Raw genomic sequence first — 27,767 nt, 5'->3', positions numbered from 1 at the left:
GTACCATCCCGGAATTGTTTTCGAGAAGAAGTGAGAAATCACGTAAAACCACAAAAATGGTTTGGTATGTATGAAATGACCTCAGGCCCTTATTAATACCATTTTGACATCATGTTGAGGGCCATAAAACACGCTGTTACACTTCGAGTGACTGAATGGCTTATAAAATACTGGAATCGGCTGCACCGGGTGGCCCTGTGGCGCAATGGATAACGCGTCTGACTACGGATCAGGAGATTCCAGGTTCGAATCCTGGCAGGGTCGAGTTCGTAGTTTTGAACACGATGTATTGTAACCAATATAGAAGATACGAAGTGACGAAAAATAAAAATTCATAATCGCAACACGAGTTTTATTTATTTAATGCGTTTACCCTCAGGGGATGGTTTTTCCCCCGGATTCAGTAAGGGATACCGCCTCATCTGCAGTGTCCTGGAGCGTGATATATTTGGTCGGGGATACAACTAGGGAGGAGGCCCAGACCCCCGCCGCAGCTGCCTCACCTGCTATGCTGAACTGAGGCCTTATGGGGGAAGTGTTAGGCAAGGAAAAGGGAAAGAAGCGGACGTGGCCTTAAAAGTTAGGTACCATCCCGGCATTCTCCTCGAGAAGAAGTGAGAAATCACGCAAAACACGAAGATGGTTTCGCATGTCTGAAATGACCTCAGTCTTTTACTTAATGTCATTTTGACATCACCTTGAGAGCCATAGAACACGATGTCACTCTTCGAGAGACTGAATGGCTTACAAAACACTGGAATAGACACTAAGGTGTGGCCCTGTGGCGCAATGGATAACTCGTCTGACTACGGGTCAGAAGGATCACGGTTCGAAACTTAGCAGGGTCCAGTTCGTAATACTTAACACGATGGGTTGTAACCAATATAAAAGATGCGAAGTGACGAAAAATAAACATTCATAATCGCAACACGAGTTTTATTTATTTAATGCGTTTACCCTCCGGAGTTGGTTTTTCCCCTGGATTCAGCGAGCGATACCGCCTCATCTGCAGTGTCCTGGAGAGTGATACATTTGGTCGGGGATACAAGTGGGGAGGAGTACCAGAGCCTCGCCGAAGCAGCCTCACCTGCTATGCGGAGCTGAGGCCTTATGGGGGAAAGCATAGGCAAGGAAGACGGAAAGAAGCGACGGTGGCTTTAAAAGTTAGGTACCATCCCGGCATTCTCCTCGAGAAAAAGTGAGAAATCGCGCAAAACCACAAAGATGGTTTGACATGTCTGAAATGACCTCAGGATCTTATTAATATCAATTTGACATCATATCATCATCATCATCATCTGTTTACCCTCCAGGTTCGGTTCTTCCCTCGGACTTAGCGAGGGATCCCACCTCTACCGCCTCAAGGGCAGTGTCCTGGAGCTTCAGACTCCTGGTCGGGGGATACAACTGGGGAGTATGACCAGTACCTCGCCCAGGCGGCCTCACCTGCTATGCTGAACAGGGGCCTTGTGGAGGGATGGGAAGATTGGAAGGGATAGGCAAGGAAGAGGGAAGGAAGCGGCCGTGGCCTTAAGTTAGGTACCATCCCGGCATTCGCCTGGAGGAGAAGTGGGAAACCACGGAAAACCACTTCCAGGATGGCTGAGGTGGGAATCGAACCCACCTCTACTCAGTTGACCTCCCGAGGCTGAGTGGACCCCGTTCCAGCCCTCGTACCACTTTTCAAATTTCGTGGCAGAGCCGGGAATCGAACCCGGACCTCCGGGGGTGGCAGCTAATCACGCTAACCACTACACCACAGAGGCGGACTTGACATCATATTAAGGGCCATAAAACACGCAGTTACACTTCGAGTGACTGAATGGATTATAATATACTGGAATCGGCAGCACCGCGTGGCCCTGTGGCGCAATGGATAACGCGTCTGACTACGGATCAGGAGATCAGCGTCTTGGAGCGTGATACATCTGGTCAAGGTTGCTACTGGGGAGGAGGTCCAGAGCCCGATCGAGGCAGCCTCACGTACTATGCTGAGTTGAGGCCTTAGGGGGGAAGTGTTACGCAAGGAAGAGGGAAAGAAGTGACCGTGGCCTTAAACGTTAGGTACCATCCCGGCATTCGTTTCGAGAAAAAGTGAGAAATCACGCCAAACTACGAAGATGGGTTGGCATGTCTGAAATGACATGAGGCCTTATTTAATATCATTTTGACATCATCCTGAGGGCCATAAAACACGCTGTTACACTTCGAGTGACTGAATGGCTTATAAAATACTGGAATCGGCTGCACCGCGTGGTCCTGTGGCGCAATGGATAACGCGTCTGACTACGGATCAGGAGATTCCAGGTTCGAATCCCGGCAGGGTCGAGTTCGTAGTTCTTAACACGATGGATTGTAACCAGTATAGAAGATACGAAGTGACGAAAAATAGAAGTTCATAATCGCAACACGAGTTTTATTTATTTAATGCGTTTTCCCTCCAGGGTTGGTTCTTCCCCCGGATTCAGCGAGGGATACCGCCTCATCTGCAGTGTCTTGGAGCGTGATACATCTGGTCGGGGATACTAATGAGGAGGAGGTCCAGTGCCCCGCCGAGGCAGCTTCACCTGCTATGCTGACCTGAGGCCTTATGGGGGAAAGGATAGGCAAGGAAGACGGAAAGAAGCGACGGTGGCCTTAAAAGTTAGGTACCATCCCGGCATTCTCCTCGAGGAAAAGTGAGAAATCGCGCAAAACCACGAAGATGGTTTGGCATGTCTGAAATGACCTCAGGATCTTATTAATTTCATTTTGACATCATATTGAGGGCCATAAAACACGATGTCACTCTTCGAGAGACTGAATGGCTTACAAAACACTGGAATCGACTCCAAAGTGTGGCCCTGTGGCGCAATGGATAACTCGTCTGACTACGGGGCGGAAGGATCACGGTTCGAAACTTAGCAGGGTCAAGTTCGTAATTTTTAACACGATGGGTTGTAACCAATATAGAAGATTCGAAGTGACGAAAAATAAAAATTCATAACCTCAACACGAGTTTTATTTATTTAATGCGTTTACCATCCGGGGTTGGTTTTAGCCCCGCATTCAGCGAGGGATACCGCCTAATCTGCAGTGTCCTGGAGAGTGATACATTTGGTCGGGGATACAACTGGGGAGGAGACCAGAGCCACGCCGAAGCAGCCTCACCTGCTATGCTGAGCTGAGGCCTTATGGGGGAAAGGATAGGCAAGGAAGACGGAAAGAAGCGACGGTGGCCTTAAAAGTTAGGTACCATCCCGGCATTCTCCTCGAGGAAAAGTGAGAAATCGCGCAAAACCACGAAGATGGTTTGGCATGTCTGAAATGACCTCAGGATCTTATTAATTTCATTTTGACATCATATTGAGGGCCATAAAACACGCTGTTACACTTCGGTGACTGAATGGATTATAAAATACTGGAATCGGCAGCACCGCGTGGCTCTGTGGCGCAATGGATAACGCGTCTGACTACGGATCAGGAGCTTCCAGGTTCGAATCCTGGCAGGGTCGAGTTCGTAATTTTTAACACGATGGATTGTAACCAATGTAGACGATACGACGTGACGAAAAATAAAAGTACATAATCGCAACACGAGTTTCATTTATTTAATGCGTTTACCCTCCAGGGTTGGTATTTCCCCCGAATTCAGCGAGGGATACCGCCTCATCTGCTGTGTCTTGGAGCGTGATACATCTGGTCGGGGATATTTCTGGGGAGGAGGTACAGAACCCAACCGAGGCAGCCTCACCTGGTATGCTGATTTGAGGCCTTATTGGGGAAGTGTTAGACATGCAAGTGGGATAGAAGTGACCGTGGCCTTAAAAGATAGGTTCGATCCCGGCATTTTTTTCGAGAAGAAGTGAGCAATCACGCAAAAACACGAAGATGGTTTGGCATGTATGAAATGACCTCAGGCCCTTATTAATATCATTTTGACATCATCCTGAGGGCCATAAAACACGCTGTGACACTTCGAGTGACTGAATGGCTTAAAATATACTGGAATCGGCTGGACCGCGTGGCCCTGTGGCGCAATGGATAACGCGTCTGACTACGGATCAGGAGATTCCAGGTTCGAATCCTGGCAGGGTCGAGTTCGTAGATTTTAACACGATGGATTGTAACCAATATAGAAGATACGAAGTGACGAAAAATAAAAATTCATAATCGCAACACGAGTTTTATTTATTTAATGCGTTTACCCCCCGGATTCAGCGAGGGATACCGCCGCTTCTGCAATGTCCTGGAGCGTGATACATTTGGTCGGGGATGCAACTAGGGAGGAGGAACAGAGCCTCGCCGAAGCACCCTCACCTGCTATGCTGAGCTGAGGCCTTATGGGGGAAGGGATAGGCAAGGGAGACGGAAAGAAGCGACGGTGGCCTTAAAAGTTAGGTACCATCCCGGCATTCTCCTCGAGAAAAGGTGAGAAATCGCGCAAATCCACGAAGATGGTATGGCATGTCTGAAATGGCCTCAGGCCCTTATTAATATCATTTTGACATCATCCCGAGGGCCATAAAACACGCTGTTACACTTCGAGTGGGTCTGACTACGGATCAGGAGATTCCAGGTTCGAATCCTGGCAGGGTCGAGTTCGTAGTTTTTAACACGATGGATTGTAACCAATATAGAAGATACGAAGTGACGAAAAATAAAAATTCATAACCTCAACACGAGTTTTATTTAATGCGTATACCGTCCGGGGTTGGTTTTTGCCCCGCATTCAGCGAGGGATACCGCCTCATCTGCAGTGTCCTGGAGAGTGATACATTTGGTCGGGGATACAACTGGGGAGGAGGACCAGAGCCTCGCCGAAGCAGCCTCACCTGCTATGCTGACCTGAGGCCTTATGGGGGAAAGGATAGGCAAGGAAGATTGAAAGAAGCGGTCGTGGCCTTAAAAGTTAGGTACCATCCCGGCATTCTCCTCGAGAAGTGAGAAATCACGCAAAACCACGAAGATGGTTTCGCATGTCTGAAATGACCTCAGGCTTTTACTTAATGTCATTTTGACATCACCTTGAGAGCCATAGAACACGATGTCACTCCTCGAGAGACTGAATGGCTTACAAAACACTGGAATCAACTCCCAGGTGTGGCCCAGTGGCGCAATGAATAACGCGTCTGACTACGGATCAGGAGATTCCAGGTTCGAATCCTGGCAGGGTCGTGTTCGTAATTTGTAACACGATGGATTGTAACCAATATCGAAGTGACGAAAAATAAAAGTTCATATCGCAACACGAGTTTTATTTATTTAATGCGTTTACCCTCCAGGGTAGGTTTTTCCCCCGGATTCAGCGAGGGATACCGCCTCATCTGCAGTGTCTTAGAGCGTGATACATCTGGTCGGGGATACTACTGGGGAGGTGGTCCAGAGCCCCACCGAGGCAGCCTCACCTGCTATGCTGAGCTGAGGCCTTATGGGGGAAGTGTTAGGCAAGGAAAAGGGAAAGAAGTGACCGTGGCCTTAAAAGTTAGGTACCATCCCGGCATTCGTTTCGAGATAAAGTGAGAAATCACGCCAAACTACGAAGATGGTTTGGCATGTCTGAAATGACCTGAGGCCTTATTTAATATCTTTTTGACATCATGTTGAGGGCCATAAAACACACTGTTACACTTCGAGTGACTGAATGGCTTATAAAATACTGGAAACGGCTGCACCGTGTGGTCTTGTGGCGCAATGGATAACGCGTCTGACTACGGATCAGGAGATTACAGGTTCGAATCCCGGCAGGGTCGAGTTCGTAGTTCTTAACACGATGGATTGTAACCAGTATAGAAGATACGAAGTGACGAAAAATAGAAGTTCATAATCGCAACACGAGTTTTATTTATTTAATGCGTTTTCCCTCCAGGGTTGGTTTTTCCCCCGGATTCAGCGAGGGATACCGCCTCATCTGCAGTGTCTTGGAGCGTGATACATCTGGTCGGGGATACTACTGGGGAGGAGGTCCAGTGCCCCGCCGAGGCAGCTTCACCTGCTGGGCTGACCTGAGGCCTTATGGGGGAAAGGGTAGGCAAGGAAGACGGAAAGAATCGACGGTGGCCTTAAAATTTAGGTACCATCACGGTTCTCTCCTCGAGAAAAAGTGAGAAATCGCGCAAAACCACAAAGATGGTTTGGGATGTCTGAAATGACCTCAGTCTTTTTCTTAATGTCATTTTGTCATCACCTTGAGAGCCATAGAACACGATGTCACTCTTCGAGAGACAGAATGGCTTACAAAACACTGGAATCGACTCCAAGGTGTGGCCCTGTGGCGCAATGGATAACGCGTCTGACTACGGATCAGGAGATTGCAGGTTCGAATCCCGGCAGGGTCGAGTTCGTAGTTCTTAACACGATGGATTGTAACCAGTATAGAAGATACGAAGTGACGAAAAATAGAAGTTCATAATCGCAACACGAGTTTTATTTATTTAATGCGTTTTCCCTCCAGGGTTGGTTTTTCCCCCGGATTCAGCGAGGGATACCGCCTCATCTGCAGTGTCCTGGAGCGTGATACATTTGGTCAGGGATACAACTAGGGAGGAGGAACAGAGCCTCGCCGAAGCAGCCTCACCTGCTATGCTGAGCTGAGTCCTTATGGGGGAAGGGATAGGCAAGGAAGACGGAAAGAATCGACGGTGGCCCTAAAAGTTAGGTACAATTCCGGCATTCTCCTCGAGAAAATGTGAGAAATCGCGCAAAACCAGGAAGTTGGTTTGGCATGTCTGAAATGACCTCAGGCCTTAACTGGTATCATTTTGACATCATGTTGAGGGCCAAAAAACACGCTGTTACACTTCGAGTGACTGAATGGCTTATAAAATACTGGAATCGGCTGCACCGCGTGGCCCTGTGGCGCAATGGATAACGCGTCTGACTACGGATCAGGAGGTTCCAGGTTCGAATCCTGGCAGGGTCGAGTTCGTTGATTTTAACACGATGGATTGTAACCAAGATAATAGATACGAGGTGACGAAAAATAAAAATTCATAATCGCAACACGAGTTTTATTTATTTAATGCGTTTACCCTCCAGAGTTGAATTTTCCCCCGGATTCAGCGAGGGATACGGCCTCACCTCCCTTGTCTTGGAGCGTGATACATCTTGTCGGGGATACTACTGGGGAGGAGGTCCAGTGCCCCACCGAGGCAGCCTCACCTGCTATGCTGAGTTGAGGCCTTATGGGGGAAGTGTTAGGCAAGCAAGTGGGATAGAAGTGACCGTAGCCTTAAAAGTTAGGTACCATCCCGGCATTCTTTTCGAGAAGGAGTGAGAAATCACGTAAAATCACGAAGATGTTTTGGCATGTCTGGAATGACCTCAGGCCTTAATTAATATCATTTTGACATCATGCTGAGGGCCATAAAACACGCTGTTACACTTCGAGTGACTGAATGGCTTATAAAATAATGGAATCGATTGCACCGCGTTGCCCCGTGACGCAATGGATAACGCGTCTGACTATGGATCAGGAGATTCCAAGTTCGAATCCTGGCAGGGTCGAGTTCGTAGCTTTTAACACGATGGTTTGTAACCAATATAGAAGATGCGAAGTGACGAAAAATAAACATACATAATCGCAACACGAGTTTTATTTATTTAATGCGTTTACCCTCCAGGGTTGGTTTTTCCCCCGGATTCAGCGAGGGATACGGCCTCATCTGCAGTGTCCTGGAGCGTGATACATCTGGTCGGGGCCCCGCCGAGGCAGCTTCACCTGCTATGCTGAGCTGAGGCCTTATGGGGGAAGTGTTAGGCAAGGAACATGGAAAGAAGTGACCGTGGCCTTAAACGTTAGGCACCATACCGACGTTCTTTTCGAGAAGAAGTGAGAAATCACGCAAAACCACGAAGATGGTTTGGCATGTCTGAAATGACCTCAGGCCCTTATTAATACCATTTTGTCATCATGTTGAGGGCCATGAAACACGCTGTTACACTTCGAGGGACTGAATGGCTTATAAAATACTGGAATCGGCTGCACCGCGTGTCCCTGTGGCGCAATGGATAACGCGTCTGACTACGGATCAGGAGATTCCAGGTTCGAATCCTGGCAGGGTCGAGTTCGTAGTTTTTAACACAATGGATTGTAACCAATATAGAAGATACGAAGTGACGAAAAATAAAAGTTCATAATCGCAACACGAGTTTTATTTATTGAATGCGTTTACCCTCCGGGGTTGGTTTCCCCCCGGATTCAGCGAGGGATACCGCCTCACTTGCAGTGTCCTTTAGCGTGATACATTTGTTCGGCGATACAACTAGGGCGGAGGACCAGAGCCTCGCCGAAGTATCCTCAACTGCTATGCTGAGCTGAGGCCTTATGGGGGAAAGGATAGGCAAGGAAGACGGAAAGAAGCGACGGTGGCCTTAAAAGTTTGGTAACATCCCGGCATTCTCCTCGAGAAGAAGTGAGAAATCACGCAAAACCACGAAGATGGTTTGGCAGTTCTGAAATGACCTCAGGCCCTTGTTAATATCATTTTGACATCATCCTGAGGGCCATAAAACACGCTGTTACACTTCGAGAGACTGAATGGCTTATAATATACTGAAATCGGATCACCGCGTGGCCCTGTGGCGCAATGGATAACACGTCTGACTACGGATCAGGAGATTCCAGGTTCGAATCCTGGCAGGGTCGAGTTCGCAGTTTTTAACACGATGGATTCTAACCAATATAGACGATACGAAGTGACGAAAAATAAAAATTCATAATCGCAACACGAGTTTTATTTATTTAATGCGTTTACCCTCCGGGGTTGGTTCTTTCCCCGGATTCAGCGAGGGATACCGCCTCATCTGCAGTGTCCTGGAGCGTGATACATTTGGTCAGGGATACAACTAGGGAGGAGGAACAGAGCCTCGCCGAAGCAGCCTCACCTGCTATGCTGAGCTGAGTCCTTATGGGGGAAGGGATAGGCAAGGAAGACGGAAAGAATCGACGGTGGCCCTAAAAGTTAGGTACAATTCCGGCATTCTCCTCGAGAAAATGTGAGAAATCGCGCAAAACCAGGAAGTTGGTTTGGCATGTCTGAAATGACCTCAGGCCTTAACTGGTATCATTTTGACATCATGTTGAGGGCCAAAAAACACGCTGTTACACTTCGAGTGACTGAATGGCTTATAAAATACTGGAATCGGCTGCACCGCGTGGCCCTGTGGCGCAATGGATAACGCGTCTGACTACGGATCAGGAGGTTCCAGGTTCGAATCCTGGCAGGGTCGAGTTCGTTGATTTTAACACGATGGATTGTAACCAATATAGAAGATACGAGGTGACGAAAAATAAAAATTCATAATCGCAACACGAGTTTTATTTATTTAATGCGTTTACCCTCCAGGGTTGAATTTTCCCCCGGATTCAGCGAGGGATACGGCCTCACCTCCCTTGTCTTGGAGCGTGATACATCTTGTCGGGGATACTACTGGGGAGGAGGTCCAGTGCCCCACCGAGGCAGCCTCACCTGCTATGCTGAGTTGAGGCCTTATGGGGGAAGTGTTAGGCAAGCAAGTGGGATAGAAGTGACCGTAGCCTTAAAAGTTAGGTACCATCCCGGCATTCTTTTCGAGAAGGAGTGAGAAATCACGTAAAATCACGAAGATGTTTTGGCATGTCTGGAATGACCTCAGGCCTTAATTAATATCATTTTGACATCATGCTGAGGGCCATAAAACACGCTGTTACACTTCGAGTGACTGAATGGCTTATAAAATACTGGAATCGATTGCACCGCGTTGCCCCGTGGCGCAATGGATAACGCGTCTGACTATGGATCAGGAGATTCCAAGTTCGAATCCTGGCAGGGTCGAGTTCGTAGCTTTTAACACGATGGTTTGTAACCAATATAGAAGATGCGAAGTGACGAAAAATAAACATACATAATCGCAACACGAGTTTTATTTATTTAATGCGTTTACCCTCCAGGGTTGGTTTTTCCCCCGGATTCAGCGAGGGATACCGCCTCATCTGCAGTGTCCTGGAGCGTGATACATCTGGTCGGGGATACTACTGGGTAGGAGGTCCAGAGCCCCGCCGAGGCAGCTTCACCTGCTATGCTGAGCTGAGGCCTTATGGGGGAAGTGTTAGGCAAGGAACATGGAAAGAAGTGACCGTGGCCTTAAACGTTAGGTACCATACCGGCGTTCTTTTCGAGAAGAAGTGAGAAATCACGCAAAACCACGAAGATGGTTTGGCATGTCTGAAATGACCTCAGGCCCTTATTAATATCATTTTGACATCATCCTGAGGGCCATAAAACACGCTGTTACACTTCGAGTGACTGAATGGCTTATAAAATACTGGAATCGGCTGCACCGCGAGGCCCTGTGGCGCAATGGATAATGCGTCTGACTACGGATCAGGAGATTCCAGGTTCGCATCCTGGCAGGGTCGAGTTCGTAGTTTTTAACACGATGGATTGTAACCAATATAGAAGATCATCATCATCATCATCATCTGTTTACCCTCCAGGTTCGGTTTTTCCCTCGGACTTAGCGAGGGATCCCACCTCTAGCCCCTCAAGGGCAGTGTCCTGGAGCTTCAGACTCTTGGTCGGGGGATACAACTGGGGAGTGTGACCAGTACCTCGCCCAGGCGGCCTCACTTGCTATGCTGAACAGGGGCCTTGTGGAGGGATGGGAAGATTGGAAGGGATAGGCAAGGAAGAGGGAAGGAAGCGGCCGTGGCCTTAAGTTAGGTACCATCCCGGCATTCGCCTGGAGGAGAAGTGGGAAACCACGGAAAACCACTTCCAGGATGGCTGAATTGGGAATCGAACCCGGACCTCCGGGGGTGGCAGCTAATCACGCTAACCACTACACCACAGAGGCGACCAATATAGAAGATACGAAATGAAAAATAAAAGTTCATAATCGCAACACGAATTTTATTTATATAATGCGTTTACCCTCCAGGGTTGGTTTTTCCCCCGGATTCAGCGAGGGATACCGCCTCACCTGGAGTGTCACGGAGCGTGATACATCTGGTCGGGGATACTACTGGGGAGGAGGTCCAGAGCCCCAACGAGGCAGCCTCTCCTGCTATGCTGAGTTGAAGCCTTATGGGGGAAGTGTTAGGCATGCAAGTGGGATAGAAGTGACCGTGGCCTTAAATGTTAGGTACCATCCCGGCATTCTTTTCGAAAAGAAGTGAGAAATCACGTAAAACCACGAAGATGGTTTGGCATGTCTGAAATGACCTCAGGCCCTTATTAATACCATTTTGTCATCATGTTGAGGGCCATAAAACACGCTGTTACACTTCGAGGGACTGAATGGCTTTTAAAATACTGGAATCGGCTGCACCGCGAGGCCCTGTCGCGCAATGGATAACGCGTCTGACTACGGATCAGGAGATTCCAGGTTCGAATCCTGGCAGGGTCGAGTTCGTAGTTTTGAACACGATGGATTGTAACCAATATAGAAGATACGAAGTGACGAAAAATAAAAATTCATAATCGCAAAACGAGTTTTAGTTATTTAATGCGTTTACCCTCCGGGGATGGTTTTTCCCCCAGATTCAGTAAGGGATACCGCCTCATCTGCAGTGTCCTGGAGCCGGATACATAAGCTCGAGTATACAACTGGGGAGGAGGTCCAGAGCCCCGCCGAGGCAGCTTCACCTGCTATGCTGAGCTGAGGCCTTATGGGGGAAGTGTTACGCAAGGAAGAATGAAAGAAGGGACCGTGGCCTTAAAAGTTAGGTACCATCCCGGCATTCTCCTCGAGAAGAAGTGAGAAATCACGCAAAACCACGAAGATGGTTTGGCATGTCTGAAATGACCCCAGGCCCTTATTAATATCATTTTCACATCATCTTGAGGGCCATAAAACACGCTGTTACACTTCGAGTGACTGAATGGCTTATAAAACACTGGAATCGGCTGCACAGCGTGGCCCTGTGGCGCAATGGATAACGCGTCTGACTACGGATCAGGAGATTCCAGGTTCGAATCCTGGCAGGGTCGAGTTCGTAGTTCTTGACACGATGGATTGTAACCAATATAGAAGATACGAAGTGACGAAAAATAAAAGTTTATTATCGCAACACGAGTTATATTAATTTAATGCGTTTACCTTCCGGGGTTGGTTTTCCCCCCGGATTCAGCGAGGGATACCGCCTCATCTGCAGTGTCTGGGAGCGTGATACATCTGGTCAGGGATACAACTAGGGAGGAGGACCAGAGCCTCGCCGAAGCCGCCTCACCTGCTATGCTGAGCTGAGGCCTTATGGGGGAAGTGTTAGACATGCAAGTGGGATAGAAGTGACCGTGGCCTTAAAAGATAGGTTCGATCCGGGCATTTTTTCGAGAAGAAGTGAGAAATCACGCAAAACCACGAAGATGATTTGGCATGTCTGAAATGACCTCAGGCCCTTGTTAATATCATTTTGACATCATCCTGAGGGCCATAAAACACGCTGTTACACTTCGAGTGACTGAATGGCTTATAATATATTGAAATGGGCTGCACCGCGTGGCGCTGTGGCGCAATGGATAACGCGTCTGACTACGGATCAGGAGATTCCAGGTTCGAATCCTGGCAGGGTCGAGTTCGTAGTTTTTAACACGATGGATTCTAACCAATATAGAAGATACGATGTGACGAAAAATAAAAATTCATAATCGCAACACGAGTTTTATTTATTTAATGCGTTTACCCTCCGGGGTTGGTTTTTCCCCCGGATTCAGCGAGGGATACCGCCTCGTCTGCAGTGTCCTGGAGCGTGATACATTTGGTCGGGGATACAACTAGGGAAGAGGACCAGAGCCTCGCCGCAGCGGACTCACCTGCTATGCTGTGCTGAGGCCTTATGGGGGAAGTGTTAGGCAAGGAAGACTGAAAGAATCGGACGTGGCCTTATAAGTTAGGTACCATCCCGGCATTTTTTCGAGAAGAAGTGAGAAATAACGTAAAATCACGAAGATGTTTTGGCATGTCTGGAATGACCTCAGGCCCTTATTAATATCATTTTGACATCATCATGAGGGCCATAAAACACGCTGTTGCACTTCGAGTGACTGAATGGGTTATAAAATAGTATAATCGGCTGCACCGCGTGGCCCTGTGGCGCAATGGATAATGCGTCTGACTACGGATCAGGAGATTCCAAGTTCGAATCCTGGCAGGGTCGAGTTCGTAGTTTTTTACACGATGGATTGTAACCAATATAGAAGATATGAAATGAAAAATGAAAGTTCATAATCGCAACACGAGTTTTATTTATTTAATGCGTTTACCCTCCGGGGTTGGTTTCTCCCCCGGATTCAGCGAGGGATACCGCCTCATCTGCAGTGTCTCGGAGCGTGATACATCTGGTCAGGGATACAACTAGGGAGGAGGACCAGAGCCTCGCCGAAGCAGCCTCATCTGCTATGCTGAGCTGAGGCCTTATGGGGGAAAATTTAGGCAAGGAAGACGGAAAGAAGCGACGATGGCCTTAAACGTTAGGTACCATCCTGGCATTCTTTTCGAGAAGATGTGAGAAATCACGTAAAACCACGAAGATGGTTTGGTATGTCTGAAATGACCTCAGGCCCTGATTAATACCATTTTGTCATCATGTTGAGGGCCATAAAACACGCTGTTACACTTCGAGGGACTGAATGGCTTACAAAATACTGGAATCGGCTGCACAGCGTGGCTCTGTGGCGCAATGGATAACGCGTCTGACTACGTATCAGATGAATCACGGTTCGAAACTTAGCAGGGTCCAGTTCATAATTTTTAACACGATGGGTTGTAACCAATATAGAACATACGAAGTGACGAAAAATAAAAGTTCATAATCGCAACACGAGTTTTATTTATTTAATGCGTTTACCTTCCGGGGTTGCTATTCCCCCCGGATTCAGCGAGGGATACCGCCTCATCTGCAGTGTCCTGGAGCGTGATACCTTTGGTCGGGGATACAACTAGGGAGGAGGCCCAGAGCCCCGCCGTAGCAGCCTCACCTGCTATGCTGAACTAAGGCCTTATGGGGGAAGTGTTAGGCAAGGAAGAGGGAAAGAAGCGGACGTAGCCTTAAAAGTTAGGTACCATCCCGGCATTCTCCTCGAGAAGAAGTGAGAAATCACGCAAAACCACGAAGATGGTTTCGCATGTCTGAAATGACCTCAGGCTTTCACTTAATGCCATTTTGACATCACCTTGAGAGCCATAGAACACGATGTCACTCTTCGAGAGACTGAATGGCTTACAAAACACTGGAATCGACTCCAAAGTGTGGCTCTGTGGCGCAATGGATAACGCGTCTGACTACGTATCAGATGAATCACGGTTCGAAACTTAGCAGGGTCCAGTTCATAATTTTTAACACGATGGGTTGTAACCAATATAGAACATACGAAGTGACGAAAAATAAAAGTTCATAATCGCAACACGAGTTCTATTTATTGAATGCGTTTACCCTCCGGGGTTGGTTTTTCCCCCCGATTCAGGGAGGGATACCGCCTCACCTGCAGTGTCCTTTAGCGTGATACATTTGTTCGGGGATACAACTAGGGCGGAGGACCAGAGCATCGCCGAAGTATCCTCACCTGCTATGCTGAGCTGAGGCCTTATGGGGGAAGTGTTAGACATCCAAGTGGGATAGAAGTGACCGTGGCCTTAAAAGATAGGTTCGATCCCGGCATTTTTTTCGAGAAGAAGTGAGAAATCACGCAAAACCACGAAGATGGTTTGGCATGTCTGGAATGACCTCAGGCCTTAATTAATATCATTTTGACATCATGCTGAGGGCCATAAAACACGCTGTTACACTTCGAGTGACTGAATGGCTTATAAAATACTGGAATCGCTTGCACCGCGTGGCCCCGTGGTGCAATGGATAACGCGTCTGACTACGGATCAGGAGATTCCAAGTTCGAATCCTGGCAGGGTCGAGTTCGTAGCATTTAACACGATGGTTTGTAACCAATATAGAAGATGCGAAGTGACGAAAAATAAACATACATAATCGCAACACGAGATTTATTTATTTAATGCCTTTACCCTCCAGGGTTGGTTTTTCCCCCGGATTCGGCGAGGGATACGGCCTCATCTGCAGTGTCCTGGAGCGTGATTCATCTGGTCGGGGCCCCGCCGAGGCAGCTTCACCTGCTATGCTGAGCTGAGGCCTTATGGGGGAAGTGTTAGGCAAGGAACGTGGAAGGAAGTGACCGTGGCCTTAAACGTTAGGCACCATACCGGCGTTCTTTTCGAGAAGAAGTGAGAAATCACGCAAAACCACGAAGATTGTTTGGCATGTCTGAAATGACCTCAGGCCCTTATTAATATCATTTTGACATCATCCTGAGGGCCATAAAACACGCTGTTACACTTCGAGTGACTGAATGGGTTATAAAATACTGGAATTGGCTGCACCGCGTGGCCCTGTGGCGCAATGGATAACGCGTCTGCCTACGGATCAGGAGATTCCAGGTTGGAATCTTGGCAGGGTCGAGTTCGTAGCTTTTAACACGGTGGTTTGTAACCAATAAAGAAGATGCGAAGTGACGAAAAATAAACATAAATAATCGCAACACGAGTTTTATTTATTTAATGCGCTTACCCTCCGGGGTTGGTATTTCCCCCGGATTCAGCGAGGGATACCGCCTCATCTGCAGTGTTCTGGAGCCAGATACATAAGGTCGAGGATACAACTGCGGAGGAGGTCCAGAGCCCCGCCGAGGCAACTTCACCTGCTATGCTGAGCTGAGGCCTTATGGGGGAAGTGTTAGGCAAGGAAGAAAGAAAGAAGGGACCGTGGCCTTAAAAGTTAGGTACCATCACGGCATTCTTTTCGAGAAGAAGTGAGAAATCACGCCAAACCACGAAGATGGTTTGGCATGTCTGAAATGACCTCAGGCCCTTATTAATATCATTTTGACATCATCCTGAGGGCCATAAAACACGCTGTTACACTTCGAGTGACTGAATGCGTTATAAAATACTGGAATCGGCTGCACCGCGTGGCCCTGTGGCGCAATGGATAACGCGTCTGACTACGGATCAGGAGATTCCAGGTTCGAGTCCTGGCAGGGTCGAGTTCGTAGTTTTTAACACGATGGATTGTAACCAATATAGAAGATACGAAGTGACGAAAAATAAAAATTCATAATCGCAACACGAGTTTTATTTTCTTAATGCGTTTACCCTCCGGGGATGGTTTTTCCCCCGAATTCAGCGAGGGATACCGCCTCATCTGCAGTGTCCTGGAGCGTGATACATTTGGTCGGGGATACACCTAGGGAGGAGGACCAGAGACTCGCCGCAGCAGCCTCACCTGCTATGCTGAGCTGAGGCCTTATGGGGGAAGGGATAGGCAAGGAAGACGGAAAGAATCGACGGTGGCCCTAAAAGTTAGGTACCAATCCGGCAGTCTCCTCGAGAAAATGTGAGGAATCGCGCAAAACCAGGAAGTTGGTTTGGCATGTCTGAAATGACCTCAGGCCTTAACTGATATCATTTTGACATCATGCTGAGGGCCAAAAAACAGGCTGTTACACTTCGAGTGACTGAATGGCTTATAAAATACTGGAATCGGCTGCACCGCGTGGCCCTGTGGCGCAATGGATAATGCGTCTGACTACAGATCAGGAGATTCCAGGTTCGAATCCTGGGAGGGTTGAGTTCCTAGTGTTTAACACGATGGATTGTAACCAATATAGAAGATACGAAATGAAAAATAAAAGTTCATAAGCGCAACACGAGTTTTATTTATATAATGCGTTTACCCTCCAGGGTTGGTTTTTCCCCCGGATTCAGCGAGGGATACCACCTCACCTGCAGTGTCACGGAGCGTGATACATCTGGTCGGGGATACTACCGGGGAGGAGGTCCAGAGCCCCACCGAGGCAGCCTCTCCTGCTATGCTGAGTTGAAGCCTTATGGGGGAAGTGTTAGGCATGCAAGTGGGATATGATTGACCGTGGCCTTAAAAGTTAGGTACCATCCCGGCATTCTTTTCGAAAAGAAGTGAGAAATCACGTAAAACCACGAAGATGGTTTGGCATGTCTGAAATGACCTCAGGCCTTAATTAATATCATTTTGACATCATGTTGACGGCAATAAAACACGCTGTTACACTTCGAGTGACTGAATGGCTTATGAAATACTGGAATTGGCTGCACCGCGTGGCCCTGTGGCTCAATGGATAACGCGTCTGCCTACGGATCAGGAGATTCCAGGTTGGAATCTTGGCAGGGTCGAGTTCGTAGCTTTTAACACGGTGGTTTGTAACCAATAAAGAAGATGCGAAGTGACGAAAAATAAACATAAATAATCGCAACACGAGTTTTATTTATTTAATGCGCTTACCCTCCGGGGTTGGTATTTCCCCCGGATTCAGCGAGGGATACCGCCTCATCTGCAGTGTTCTGGAGCCAGATACATAAGGTCGAGGATACAACTGCGGAGGAGTTCCAGAGCCCCGCCGAGGCAACTTCACCTGCTATGCTGAGCTGAGGCCTTATGGGGGAAGTGTTAGGCAAGGAAGAAAGAAAGAAGGGACCGTGGCCTTAAAAGTTAGGTACCATCACGGCATTCTTTTCGAGAAGAAGTGAGAAATCACGCCAAACCACGAAGATGGTTTGGCATGTCTGAAATGACCTCAGGCCCTTATTAATATCATTTTGACATCATCCTGAGGGCCATAAAACACGCTGTTACACTTCGAGTGACTGAATGGGTTATAAAATACTGGAATCGGCTGCACCGCGTGGCCCTGTGGCGCAATGGATAACGCGTCTGACTACGGATCAGGAGATTCCAGGTTCGAATCCTGGCAGGGTCGAGTTCGTAGTTTTTAACACGATGGATTGTAACCAATATAGGAGATACGAAGTGACGAAAAATAAAAATTCATAATCGCAACACGAGTTTTATTTTTTTAATGCGTTTACCCTCCGGGGATGGTTTTTCCCCCGGATTCAGCGAGGGATACCGCCTCATCTGCAGTGTCCTGGAGCGTGATACATTTGGTCGGGGATACACCTAGGGAGGAGGACCAGAGACTCGCCGCAGCAGCCTCACTTGCTATGCTGAGCTGAGGCCTTATGGGGGAAAGGATAGGCAAGGAAGACGGAAAGAAGCGACGGTGGCCTTAAAAGTTAGGTACCATCCCGGAATTCTCCTCGAGAAGAAGTGAGAAATCACGCAAAACCACGAAGATGGTTTGGCATGTCTGAAATGGCCTCAGGCCCTTGTTAATATAATTTTGACATCATCCTGAGGGCCATAAAACACGCTGTTACACTTCGAGTGACTGAATGGGTTATAAAATACTGGAATCGGCTGCACCGCGTGGCCCTGTGGCGCAATGGATAACGCGTCTGACTACGGATCAGGAGATTCCAGGTTCGAATCCTGGCAGGGTCGAGTTCGTAGTTTTTAACACGATGGATTCTAACCAATATAGAAGATACGAAGTGACGAAAAATAAAAATTCATAATCGCAACACGAGTTTTATTTATTTAATGCGTTTACCCTCCGGGGTTGTTTTTTTCCCCGGATTCAGCGAGGGATACCGCCTCATCTGCAGTGTCCTGGAGCGTGATACATTTGGTCGGGGATACAACTAGGGAGGAGGAACAGAGCCTCGCCGAAGCAGCCTCACCTGCTATGCTGAGCTGAGGCCTTATGGGGGAAGGGATAGGCAAGGAAGACGGAAAGAATCGACGGTGGCCCTAGAAGTTAGGTACCAATCCGGCATTCTCCTCGAGAAAATGTGAGAAATCGCGCAAAACCAGGAAGTTGGTTTGGCATGTCTGAAATGACCTCAGGCCTTAACTGATATCATTTTGACATCATGTTGAGGGCCAAAAAACACGCTCTTACACTTCGAGTGACTGAATGGCTTATAAAATACCGGAATCGGCTGCACCGCGTGGCCCTGTGGCGCAATGGATAACGCGTCTGACTACGGATCAGGAGATTCCAGGTTCGAATCCTGGCAGGGTCGAGTTCGTAGATTTTAACACGATGGATTGTAACCAATATTGCACCCATAAGCGAATTTACGCAATTAATTTACAAATTAAAGGTTGAATATTTCGCATGTGGGATATTACAGAAGGCTGGGAATCTAGCAGTCACAATGGAACTTTCTGGCGCCAGCCAGGCGGCGAGTGAAATCCATGAAACTCTTCTCAAAGCACGACCAACTGGTAAACCATCCTAAGGGTTCCTTCCAATAAATTTTATGACACCGCCTAGGAGTGGCGATTTGCAGTTTGGTTCTCACGAGAAAAGCACGCGTTGAGGCCTGACCTACTTAGCTAGGACAATAGGGACAACGACAATAACCGCCAATCCTTGGGAGGAAGTGGAAGCACCCACGTTTGGAAGAGCGCGAAAGTCTCAGCCAATCAGAAAATTCTAAATTTGAATGAACTGTCACAGCGGGAAATCTACAGTCAGTATTTCGCGATCTGAAGCCCGGTGTGGTGGTGAGAAACAGTGTCCTGATTTCTTTATAATATTTGGTGAATTATCAGTGCGAATCTGTGGTTAATTAGTGCCTAATTAATAAAATTCAACTTCACACGGAGGAGTAAGAGGGCCCAGGAGAATAAGCTGTCATGGCGGGATGGAGCCATCCACCGGAAGAAAATAACACCAGTGACGCGCGCCGTCGTGTGGATTATCCTGTGATCATTTCCCGCGGCGCAGTATCACATGTGAGTCAGACGAAATTTAGGAAGTTCTGCACATAGATTTTGAAAACTATAACCTACGGATGTACGATAAAGCGCTCCCGAGGACTAGATTAATACGCCACATCCCTTCCACGGAACTATTTTCCAGGTGGTGGGAGAACTCTTTACAAAACCCAGCGACCAGAGGGTTGAATTCTCAGTTGTTCTCTTGAGTATACTCAGTGTGTTTCTTGAATTCTCAGTTGTTTTGAGTACTCTCGATGTGTCTTCAATTCTCAGTTTTTTTTGTTGAGTCTTGGCAGTGATTCTGTGTGTCTTAGTGTTACTTCAATATTCTCAATGTATCTACGTTTGACAGAGTGACAGAGTGTGTCAGCTAATTTATTTAGTCAGCTTTACTTTGGCTGGTAAGAAAGCGATTAGACACTTGTAGGCATTTTTAGAAAGCCTTGTATTATTTACTTGGGAGAGTAACATTGCAGAAAATGAACACTTTAACAGACTTTTACTGTAAATGCAGGGAGAGTAGGCAAAAGCTACACTTTCAACTTAAATGAACTCACATTACGAGTCGAGAGGAACAAGTCCATGTTTTCAGCATATTTACATAAAAACTTCGCTAACCAACGGGTAGTTTCACATGTGTTATCAGCATAAAATTTTCTCCACAACATAAACTGTATTTTAGCTTGCTTCTACCATTCAATAAACTATTTGGCAAGCGAGATATTTACGGGCAGAAACGAGTAAAGACAGACAGGTAGGAGAATGACTTTTCTTCAATGAAGGCCGCAGTAGTAAACCTTGAGGAAACAGTTATGTCCCGGTGGGGTTAATGTTCTGTAAGCTGCAGTGTAAACAAAGCTGAGAGACCGGCGAGCAGACCAGCAGGTGATTTCCAGGTAGATAGCGAGACGACCGTCCGACTACACAACAGGTACAGGAGTGTGCAGTGGTATCATCTAACTTTCACTGGAGTGAGAGAAATGCGAGTGTTTTATGCTAATATAAGCGTGTGTCGCGGCATGGCAAAAATGTGTCAAATTTGCGTGTGTAAAAATCTGGAATACCACATCAGCTTGAAGATGGAATTCTAACTTCACCATGACCGAGGCCGGTGGGTGAGCCAGCCTGCCTCCATCACACAGGTATGAGCATCGATAAATAATGTAAATAAATATGTAGGACCGTGGCTAATCGATGATCAATGTAGTTTAGAGTATTAGGTAGGATTGTAAATAATTCACGGTTGATAATTGTAACTATAATAATAATAATAATAATAATAATAATAATAATAATAATAATAATAATAATAATAATAATGTTAATGTTGCACTTTCAGCTAGGATTATTTGTGCACTTTGTTTAGGTAGATGTTTGTTTGCGTGTTGGGTTGGTTTATTTCTGTAGCATGTCACTTTGACAGTTAGGCAGCTATGATATTTGATCTATTGAGTGTAATGCCGTTTTATTTTTATTTTCATCGTGTTATTTAGATCGTGGGTTTTTGAGCCATATTTTGTTGGAGTTTTAATCTTGTAGACGCCGCCGCGATGATTTCAATGTTTATTTTTGCTATGTTTGCGCATTTCAGTTTGTTTTATTTGTGGAATCATCCTTCAGATGACCGGTTGTGATTGTACCTATCCCGTGTATTTTGCGACGATTTTGGTAGACGCGAGTATTTTATTTCTGTGTAGTTGCGGTTACGCATGTTTCAACATCTGTGTTTTGAGAGGCAATCTCGTCACTTTTTTTTTAAGTATAGAAACAGTGAGTGCCATTGATGAGTCAGCTCTGTGATTTTTGTGATATGTTAAGCAGAGAATGATCGAGAGATCGAGCTAGATGATTAATATCCCTGATGATCTACGTTGATAATGGAAATATGATATTTGGACCATGTCATGAATTGTCGTAAGAAGTCGTAATGTGCACGACAGATATTTTGGCCGCCGGATACGAGCGAGGCCGTATTGTGAGAATAATGAATAATAATGACGTCGAGAATTTATGAGTAAATAGAATTGTGAAATGAAGAATTTAACCACGAGTGTTAAATGTGTTACGACATGGGTCATGATTGTAGGCAGAAGCCTGTATTTGTTTAAATAATTCCAGGGAAAGTAGATGCTCGGCAAATAATGCTAGCCAGTGTACAATGTGAGCAGAGCGACGAGTCAATGTGTTTTCAATAATCATGTAGAGTCATGGATGACTTGAAATAACAGTAAATTGTCCATAAAGGTTAAATAGTATCATGTCCAGACATTTATCGTCTGAGGTTACAGATTGCCGTCAAATTCACAATATTTTTTTTTTGCTACTCGCAGCGGGGTATATTTTTCTGGAGACTCCGATTTTATTTTGCGCACCTCCATCCTTATTAATTTCCAGTAGGCCGCGATGGTGGGATCTAGTTTTGTTTATTTGTTTTTCATTCTGATTGTACCTTTTTACCGTTCATTTGTAGGACGTAAGCGTATGTGAATTATTTATATTTGATTTGATGTAAATAGATAGGTGTAGATAGGCTAGTTTTGATTTCTGTATTCTCTTTGTCGGAGCAGTGTTTCTCCGTTAACTGATGTAATGTTGTAAATAAGATTTCAGATGTTAGGTTTATGGATCATCGATTATGTCACAGTCGAAACGATAGTAGTGGTATGCTCATACCAGGCATTTAAGTAATTACCAAACTTTCTTTTTAAAATCCACTACATTTTATTTTGAAATGAAGCGATCCTTAAATAAATAAATTGTATAAACTGCCGCAATGAACGAGATAAACAAGATGGCATCTGCCTCCATCTAGTGGTGGTACCACAAATATGAGTTGATAATGAAATGCAGTCAGCGGCAAATTCAATAGAAATTTAAATGTACAAGGATCGCTATCATTTGAAATGTTAATATCAGGCACTTGGCCTAAATTTCTGTTTATTCTAAAGAAGTCCAGTCTATCACAGGTATGCAAGTGAAGTTTAAAATTTAGATGAGTGGTTGGATACACTCAGATTGATGTTTCAATAATTTATTTTGTTTAATCATGAGGTGTTGAATAAGACAAAGGTTATGTAGGAAATGAAGTGTGATGTTCATGGCTGTTTTCTTCGAAATATTCTTTATATGATACACTTGGTTGGTGCAGTCCATGATTATTTAAATTTTGAGTATTTTTTCCCAAAAGAACCACATGTGATAAACATTTGATAACTCCTATGAGTCAGTGGATTGATGACGTAACAAATTTACTTTTTTTATGAGTCAACTTCTTTAAATTTATTTTGAGAGATTTTTTCTCCATAATATAATTCTGTATTCCAAGAAGGTGGTTTTTCTGACCAGAGTTTTAATTGAGTCATGTTATTAACTTGAGGACAGTGTCAGCTGAGTTTGGAATAATTTTAATTAAGGTGTTTGACCTTCAGTCAGTTGATTAGGCAGATTATGATGGTGTTTTGTAAGGCAGATCTTCAATCTTTAATTTCATTAGTCTCAGTTATTTGTTTCTTTTGTTTACATTTTTCACTAGTTCAGTTTACGTTCATTTTTTAGCATTTTGCATTTTATTTAATAAATCAGTCTTTTATTTAAATTTTAATTCAGTCTTGGGTACCGTCATTTTAGTTAGTTTACCCCCTCTTTTCATTTCCTCACTCCTTGATCAGCGGGTGACCTCTCCGGGGATAACGGACGGGCACGACTGAGGAAGAAGAGTCTACATGCAGCGGTGAGTATTATTTACATGTCTTTTATTACAGGAGCAGCCGGCGCACAGAAGAAAGAAGAGATCACCGTAGTTGTTGCCTTGAAAAGGGCACAATATAGAAGATACGAGGTGACGAAAAATAAAAATTCATAATCGCAACACGAGTTTTATTTATTTAATGCGTTTACCCTCCAGGGTTGATTTTTCCCCCGGATTCAGCGAGGGATACGGCCTCACCTGCCTTGTCTTGGAGCGTGATACGTCTTGTCGGGGACACTACTGGGGAGGAGGTCCAGTGCCCCACCGAGGCAGCCTCACCTGCTATGCTGAGTTGAGGCCTTATGGGGGAAGTGTTAGGCAAGCAAGTGGGATAGAAGTGACCGTAGCCTTAAAAGTTAGGTACCATCCCGGCATTCTTTTCGAGAATAAGTGAGAAATCACGTAAAACCACGAAGATGTTTTGGCATGTCTGGAATGACCTCAGGCCTTAATTAATATCATTTTGACATCATGCTGAGGGCCATAAAACACGCTGTTACACTTCGAGTGACTGAATGGCTTATAAAATACTGGAATCGATTGCACCGCGTGGCCCCGTGGCGCAATGGATAACGCGTCGGACTACGGATCAGGAGATTCCAAGTTCGAATCCTGGCAGGGTCAAGTTCGTAGCATTTAACACGATGGTTTGTAACCAATATAGAAGATGCGAAGTGACGAAAAATAAACATACATAATCGCAACACGAGTTTTATTTATTTAACGCGTTTACCCTCCAGGGTTGGTTTTTCCCCCGGATTCAGCGAGGGATACCGCCTCATCTGCAGTGTCCTGGAGCGTGATACATCTGGTCGGGGATACTACTGGGTAGGAGGTCCAGAGCCCCGCCGAGGCAGCTTCACCTGCTATGCTGAGCTGAGGCCTTATGGGGGAAGTGTTAGGCAAGGAACATGGAAAGAAGTGACCGTGGCCTTAAACGTTAGGTACCATTCCGGCGTTCTTTTCGAGAAGAAGTGAGAAATCACGCAAAACCACGAAGATGGTTTGGCATGTCTAAAATGACCTCAGGCCCTTATTAATATCATTTTGACATCATCCTGAGGGCCATAAAACACGCTGTTGCACTTCGAGTGACTGAATGGGTTATAAAATACTATAATCGGCTGCACCGCGAGGCCCTGTGGCGCAATGAATAATGCGTCTGTCTACGGACCAGGAGATTCCAAGTTCGAATCCTGGCAGGGTCGAGTTCGTAATTTTTTACACGATGGATTGTAACCAATATAGAAGATATGAAATGAAAAATGAAAGTTCATAATCGCAACACGAGTTTTATTATTTAATGCGTTTACCCTCCGGGGTTGGTTTCTCCCCCGGATTCAGCGAGGGATACCGCATCATCTGCAGTGTCCTGGAGCGAGAAACATTTGGTCGAGGATACAACTGGGGAGGAGGTCCAGAGCCCCGCCGAGGCAGCTTCACCTGCTATGCTGAGCTGAGGCCTTATGGGGGAAGTGTTAGGCAAGGAAGAAAGAAAGAAGGGACCGTGGCCTTAAAAGTTAGGTACCATCCCGGCATTCTTTTCGAGAAGAAGTGAGAAATCACGCCAAACCACGAAGATGTTTTGGCATGTCTGAAATGACCTCAGGCCCTTATTAATATCATTTTGACATCATCCTGAGGGCCATAAAACACGCTGTTACACTTCGAGTTACTGAATGGGTTATAAAATACTGGAATCGGCTGCACCGCGTGGCCCTGTGGCGCAATGGATAACGCGTCTGACTACGGATCAGGAGATTCCAGGTTCGAATACTGGCAGGGTCGAGTTCGTAGTTTTTAACACGATGGATTGTAACCAATATAGAAGATACGAAGTGACGAAAAATAAAAATTCATAATCGCAACACGAGTTTTATTTATTTAATGCGTTTACCCTCCGGGGATGGTTTTTCCCCCGGATTCAGCGAGGGATACCGGCTCATCTGCAGTGTCCTGGAGCGTGATACATTTGGTCGGGGATACACCTTGGGAGGAGGACCAGAGCCTCGCCGCAGCAGCGTCACCTGCTATGCTGAGCTGAGGCCTTATGGGGGAAGGATAGGCAAGGAAGACGGAAAGAAGCGACGGTGGCCCTAAAAGTTAGGTACCAATCCGGCATTCTCCTCGAGAAAATGTGAGAAATCGCGCAAAACCAGGAAGTTGGTTTGGCATGTCTGAAATGACCTCAGGCCTTAACTGATATCATTTTGACATCATGTTGAGGGCCAAAAAACACGCTGTTACACTTCGAGTGACTGAATGGGTTATAAAATACTGGAATCGGCTGCACCGCGTGGCCCTGTGGCGCAATGGATAACGCGTCTGACTACGGATCAGTAGATTCCAGGTTCGAATCCTGGCAGGGTCGAGTTCGTAGTATTTAACACGATGGATACTAACCAATATAGAAGATACGAAGTGACGAAAAAAAAATTCATAATCGCAACACGAGTTTTATTTATTTAATGCTTTTACCCTCCGGGGTTGATTTTTCCCCCGGATTCAGCGAGGGATACCGCCTCATCTGCAGTGTCCTGGAGCTTGATACATTTGGTCGGGGATAGAACTAGGGAGGAGGAACAGAGCCTCGCCGAAGCAACCTCACCTGCTATGCTAAGCTGAGGCCTTATGGGGGAAGGGATAGGCAAGGAAGACGGAAAGAAGCGACGGTGGCCTCAAAGTTAGGTACCAGTCCGGCATTATCCTCGAGAAAAAATGAGAACTCGCGCAAAACCAGGAAGATGGTTTGGCATGTCTGAAATGACCTCAGGCCTTAACTGATATCATTTTGACATCATGTTGAGGGCCAAAAAACACGCTGTTACACTTCGAGTGACTGAATGGCTTATAAAATACTGGAATCGGCTGCACCGCGTGGCCCTGTGGCGCAATTGATAACGCGTCTGACTACGGATCAGGAGATTCCAGGTTCGAATCCTGGCAGGGTCGAGTTCGTAGATTTTAACACGATGGATTCTAACCAATATAGAAGATACGTAGTGACGAAAAATAAACATACATAATCGCAACACGAGTTTTATTTATTTAATGCGCTTACCCTCCGGGGTTGGTATTTCCCCCGGATTCAGCGAGGGATACCGCCTCATCTGCAGTGTTCTGGAGCCAGATACATAAGGTCGAGGATACAACTGGGGAGGAGGTCCAGAGCCCCGCCGAGGCAACTTCACCTGCTATGCTGAGCTGAGGTCTTATGGGGGAAGTGTTAGGCAAGGAAGAAAGAAAGAAGGGACCGTGGCCTTAAAAGTTAGGTACCATCCCGGCATTCTTTTCGAGAAGAAGTGAGAAATCACGCCAAACCACGAAGATGGTTTGGCATGTCTGAAATGACCTCAGGCCCTTATTAATATCATTTTGACATCATGCTGAGGGCCATAAAACACGCTGTTACACTTCGAGTGACTGAATGGGTTATAAAATACTGGAATCGGCTGCACCGCGTGGCCCTGTGGCGCAATGGATAACGCGTCTGACTACGGATCAGGAGATTCCAGGTTCGAATCCTAGCAGGGTCGGGTTCGTAGTTTTTAACACGATGGATTGTAACCAATATAGAAGATACGAAGTGACGAAAAATAAAAATTCATAATCGCAACACGAGTTTTATTTTTTTAATGCGTTTACCCTCCGGGGATGGTTTTTCCCCCGGATTCAGCGAGGGATACCGCCTCATCTGCAGTGTCCTGGAGCGTGATACATTTGGTCGGGGATACACCTAGGGAGGAGGACCAGAGACTCGCCGCAGCAGCCTCACCTGCTATGCTGAGCTGAGGCCTTATGGGGGAAAGGATAGGCAAGGAAGACGGAAAGAAGCGACGGTGGCCTTAAAAGTTAGGTACCATCCCGGCATTCTCCTCGAGAAGAAGTGAGAAATCACGCAAAACCACGAAGATGGTTTGGCATGTCTGAAATGACCTCAGGCCCTTATTAATATCATTTTGACATCATCCTGAGGGCCATAAAACACGCTGTTACACTTCGAGTGTCTGAATGGCTTATAAAATACTGGAATCGGCTGCACCGCGTGGCCCTGTGGCGCAATTGATAACGCGTCTGACTACGGATCAGGAGATTCCTGGTTCGAATCCTGGCAGGGTCGAGTTCGTAGATTTTAACACGATGGATTGTAACCAATATAGAAGATACGATGTGACGAAAAATAAAAATTCATAATCGCAACACGAGTTTTATTTATTTAATGCGTTTACCCTCCGGGGTTGGTTTTTCCCCCGGATTCAGCGAGGGTACCGCCTCATCTGCAGTGTCCTGGAGCGTGATACATTTGGTCGGGGATACACCTAGGGAGGAGGACCAGAGCCTCGCCGCAGCAGCCTCACCTGCTATGCTGAGCTGAGGCCTTATGGGGGA

The 27,767-nt window shown here is 46.4% G+C and overlaps 25 non-coding genes across 25 annotated transcripts; all 25 read left to right on the top strand.

Moving 5' to 3' along the window:
• The first annotated feature begins 191 nt into the window (after positions 1-191).
• On the top strand, positions 192-264 carry TRNAR-ACG (transfer RNA arginine (anticodon ACG)). Its single transcript has one exon. It is a non-coding gene; the product is annotated as a tRNA-Arg (tRNA).
• A 1,991-nt stretch (positions 265-2,255) lies between these two features.
• TRNAR-ACG (transfer RNA arginine (anticodon ACG)) lies at positions 2,256-2,328 on the top strand. The gene has a single exon. It is a non-coding gene; the product is annotated as a tRNA-Arg (tRNA).
• A 1,093-nt stretch (positions 2,329-3,421) lies between these two features.
• On the top strand, positions 3,422-3,494 carry TRNAR-ACG (transfer RNA arginine (anticodon ACG)). The gene has a single exon. It is a non-coding gene; the product is annotated as a tRNA-Arg (tRNA).
• Positions 3,495-4,005: 511 nt separating this feature from the next.
• TRNAR-ACG (transfer RNA arginine (anticodon ACG)) lies at positions 4,006-4,078 on the top strand. The gene has a single exon. It is a non-coding gene; the product is annotated as a tRNA-Arg (tRNA).
• Positions 4,079-5,084: 1,006 nt separating this feature from the next.
• TRNAR-ACG (transfer RNA arginine (anticodon ACG)) lies at positions 5,085-5,157 on the top strand. Its single transcript has one exon. It is a non-coding gene; the product is annotated as a tRNA-Arg (tRNA).
• A 1,087-nt stretch (positions 5,158-6,244) lies between these two features.
• On the top strand, positions 6,245-6,317 carry TRNAR-ACG (transfer RNA arginine (anticodon ACG)). Its single transcript has one exon. It is a non-coding gene; the product is annotated as a tRNA-Arg (tRNA).
• Positions 6,318-6,828: 511 nt separating this feature from the next.
• Positions 6,829-6,901, top strand: TRNAR-ACG (transfer RNA arginine (anticodon ACG)). Its single transcript has one exon. It is a non-coding gene; the product is annotated as a tRNA-Arg (tRNA).
• A 1,070-nt stretch (positions 6,902-7,971) lies between these two features.
• Positions 7,972-8,044, top strand: TRNAR-ACG (transfer RNA arginine (anticodon ACG)). The gene has a single exon. It is a non-coding gene; the product is annotated as a tRNA-Arg (tRNA).
• Positions 8,045-8,553: 509 nt separating this feature from the next.
• Positions 8,554-8,626, top strand: TRNAR-ACG (transfer RNA arginine (anticodon ACG)). The gene has a single exon. It is a non-coding gene; the product is annotated as a tRNA-Arg (tRNA).
• Positions 8,627-9,137: 511 nt separating this feature from the next.
• On the top strand, positions 9,138-9,210 carry TRNAR-ACG (transfer RNA arginine (anticodon ACG)). Its single transcript has one exon. It is a non-coding gene; the product is annotated as a tRNA-Arg (tRNA).
• Positions 9,211-10,305: 1,095 nt separating this feature from the next.
• TRNAR-ACG (transfer RNA arginine (anticodon ACG)) lies at positions 10,306-10,378 on the top strand. Its single transcript has one exon. It is a non-coding gene; the product is annotated as a tRNA-Arg (tRNA).
• Positions 10,379-11,294: 916 nt separating this feature from the next.
• On the top strand, positions 11,295-11,367 carry TRNAR-ACG (transfer RNA arginine (anticodon ACG)). Its single transcript has one exon. It is a non-coding gene; the product is annotated as a tRNA-Arg (tRNA).
• Positions 11,368-11,878: 511 nt separating this feature from the next.
• Positions 11,879-11,951, top strand: TRNAR-ACG (transfer RNA arginine (anticodon ACG)). Its single transcript has one exon. It is a non-coding gene; the product is annotated as a tRNA-Arg (tRNA).
• A 510-nt stretch (positions 11,952-12,461) lies between these two features.
• Positions 12,462-12,534, top strand: TRNAR-ACG (transfer RNA arginine (anticodon ACG)). The gene has a single exon. It is a non-coding gene; the product is annotated as a tRNA-Arg (tRNA).
• Positions 12,535-13,044: 510 nt separating this feature from the next.
• TRNAR-ACG (transfer RNA arginine (anticodon ACG)) lies at positions 13,045-13,117 on the top strand. The gene has a single exon. It is a non-coding gene; the product is annotated as a tRNA-Arg (tRNA).
• A 2,820-nt stretch (positions 13,118-15,937) lies between these two features.
• TRNAR-ACG (transfer RNA arginine (anticodon ACG)) lies at positions 15,938-16,010 on the top strand. Its single transcript has one exon. It is a non-coding gene; the product is annotated as a tRNA-Arg (tRNA).
• A 511-nt stretch (positions 16,011-16,521) lies between these two features.
• TRNAC-ACA (transfer RNA cysteine (anticodon ACA)) lies at positions 16,522-16,594 on the top strand. The gene has a single exon. It is a non-coding gene; the product is annotated as a tRNA-Cys (tRNA).
• Positions 16,595-17,686: 1,092 nt separating this feature from the next.
• On the top strand, positions 17,687-17,759 carry TRNAR-ACG (transfer RNA arginine (anticodon ACG)). Its single transcript has one exon. It is a non-coding gene; the product is annotated as a tRNA-Arg (tRNA).
• Positions 17,760-18,270: 511 nt separating this feature from the next.
• Positions 18,271-18,343, top strand: TRNAR-ACG (transfer RNA arginine (anticodon ACG)). Its single transcript has one exon. It is a non-coding gene; the product is annotated as a tRNA-Arg (tRNA).
• A 511-nt stretch (positions 18,344-18,854) lies between these two features.
• On the top strand, positions 18,855-18,927 carry TRNAR-ACG (transfer RNA arginine (anticodon ACG)). Its single transcript has one exon. It is a non-coding gene; the product is annotated as a tRNA-Arg (tRNA).
• Positions 18,928-25,093: 6,166 nt separating this feature from the next.
• TRNAR-ACG (transfer RNA arginine (anticodon ACG)) lies at positions 25,094-25,166 on the top strand. The gene has a single exon. It is a non-coding gene; the product is annotated as a tRNA-Arg (tRNA).
• Positions 25,167-25,676: 510 nt separating this feature from the next.
• TRNAR-ACG (transfer RNA arginine (anticodon ACG)) lies at positions 25,677-25,749 on the top strand. The gene has a single exon. It is a non-coding gene; the product is annotated as a tRNA-Arg (tRNA).
• Positions 25,750-26,257: 508 nt separating this feature from the next.
• On the top strand, positions 26,258-26,330 carry TRNAR-ACG (transfer RNA arginine (anticodon ACG)). Its single transcript has one exon. It is a non-coding gene; the product is annotated as a tRNA-Arg (tRNA).
• Positions 26,331-26,841: 511 nt separating this feature from the next.
• TRNAR-ACG (transfer RNA arginine (anticodon ACG)) lies at positions 26,842-26,914 on the top strand. The gene has a single exon. It is a non-coding gene; the product is annotated as a tRNA-Arg (tRNA).
• A 511-nt stretch (positions 26,915-27,425) lies between these two features.
• Positions 27,426-27,498, top strand: TRNAR-ACG (transfer RNA arginine (anticodon ACG)). The gene has a single exon. It is a non-coding gene; the product is annotated as a tRNA-Arg (tRNA).
• Positions 27,499-27,767: the final 269 nt, after the last annotated feature.

The sequence above is a fragment of the Anabrus simplex genome, chromosome 1, assembly GCF_040414725.1.
Source record: "Anabrus simplex isolate iqAnaSimp1 chromosome 1, ASM4041472v1, whole genome shotgun sequence".
In the NCBI taxonomy this organism is placed as follows: Eukaryota; Metazoa; Arthropoda; class Insecta; order Orthoptera; family Tettigoniidae; genus Anabrus; species Anabrus simplex.
This window is presented reverse-complemented; position numbering and strand designations above follow the sequence as displayed.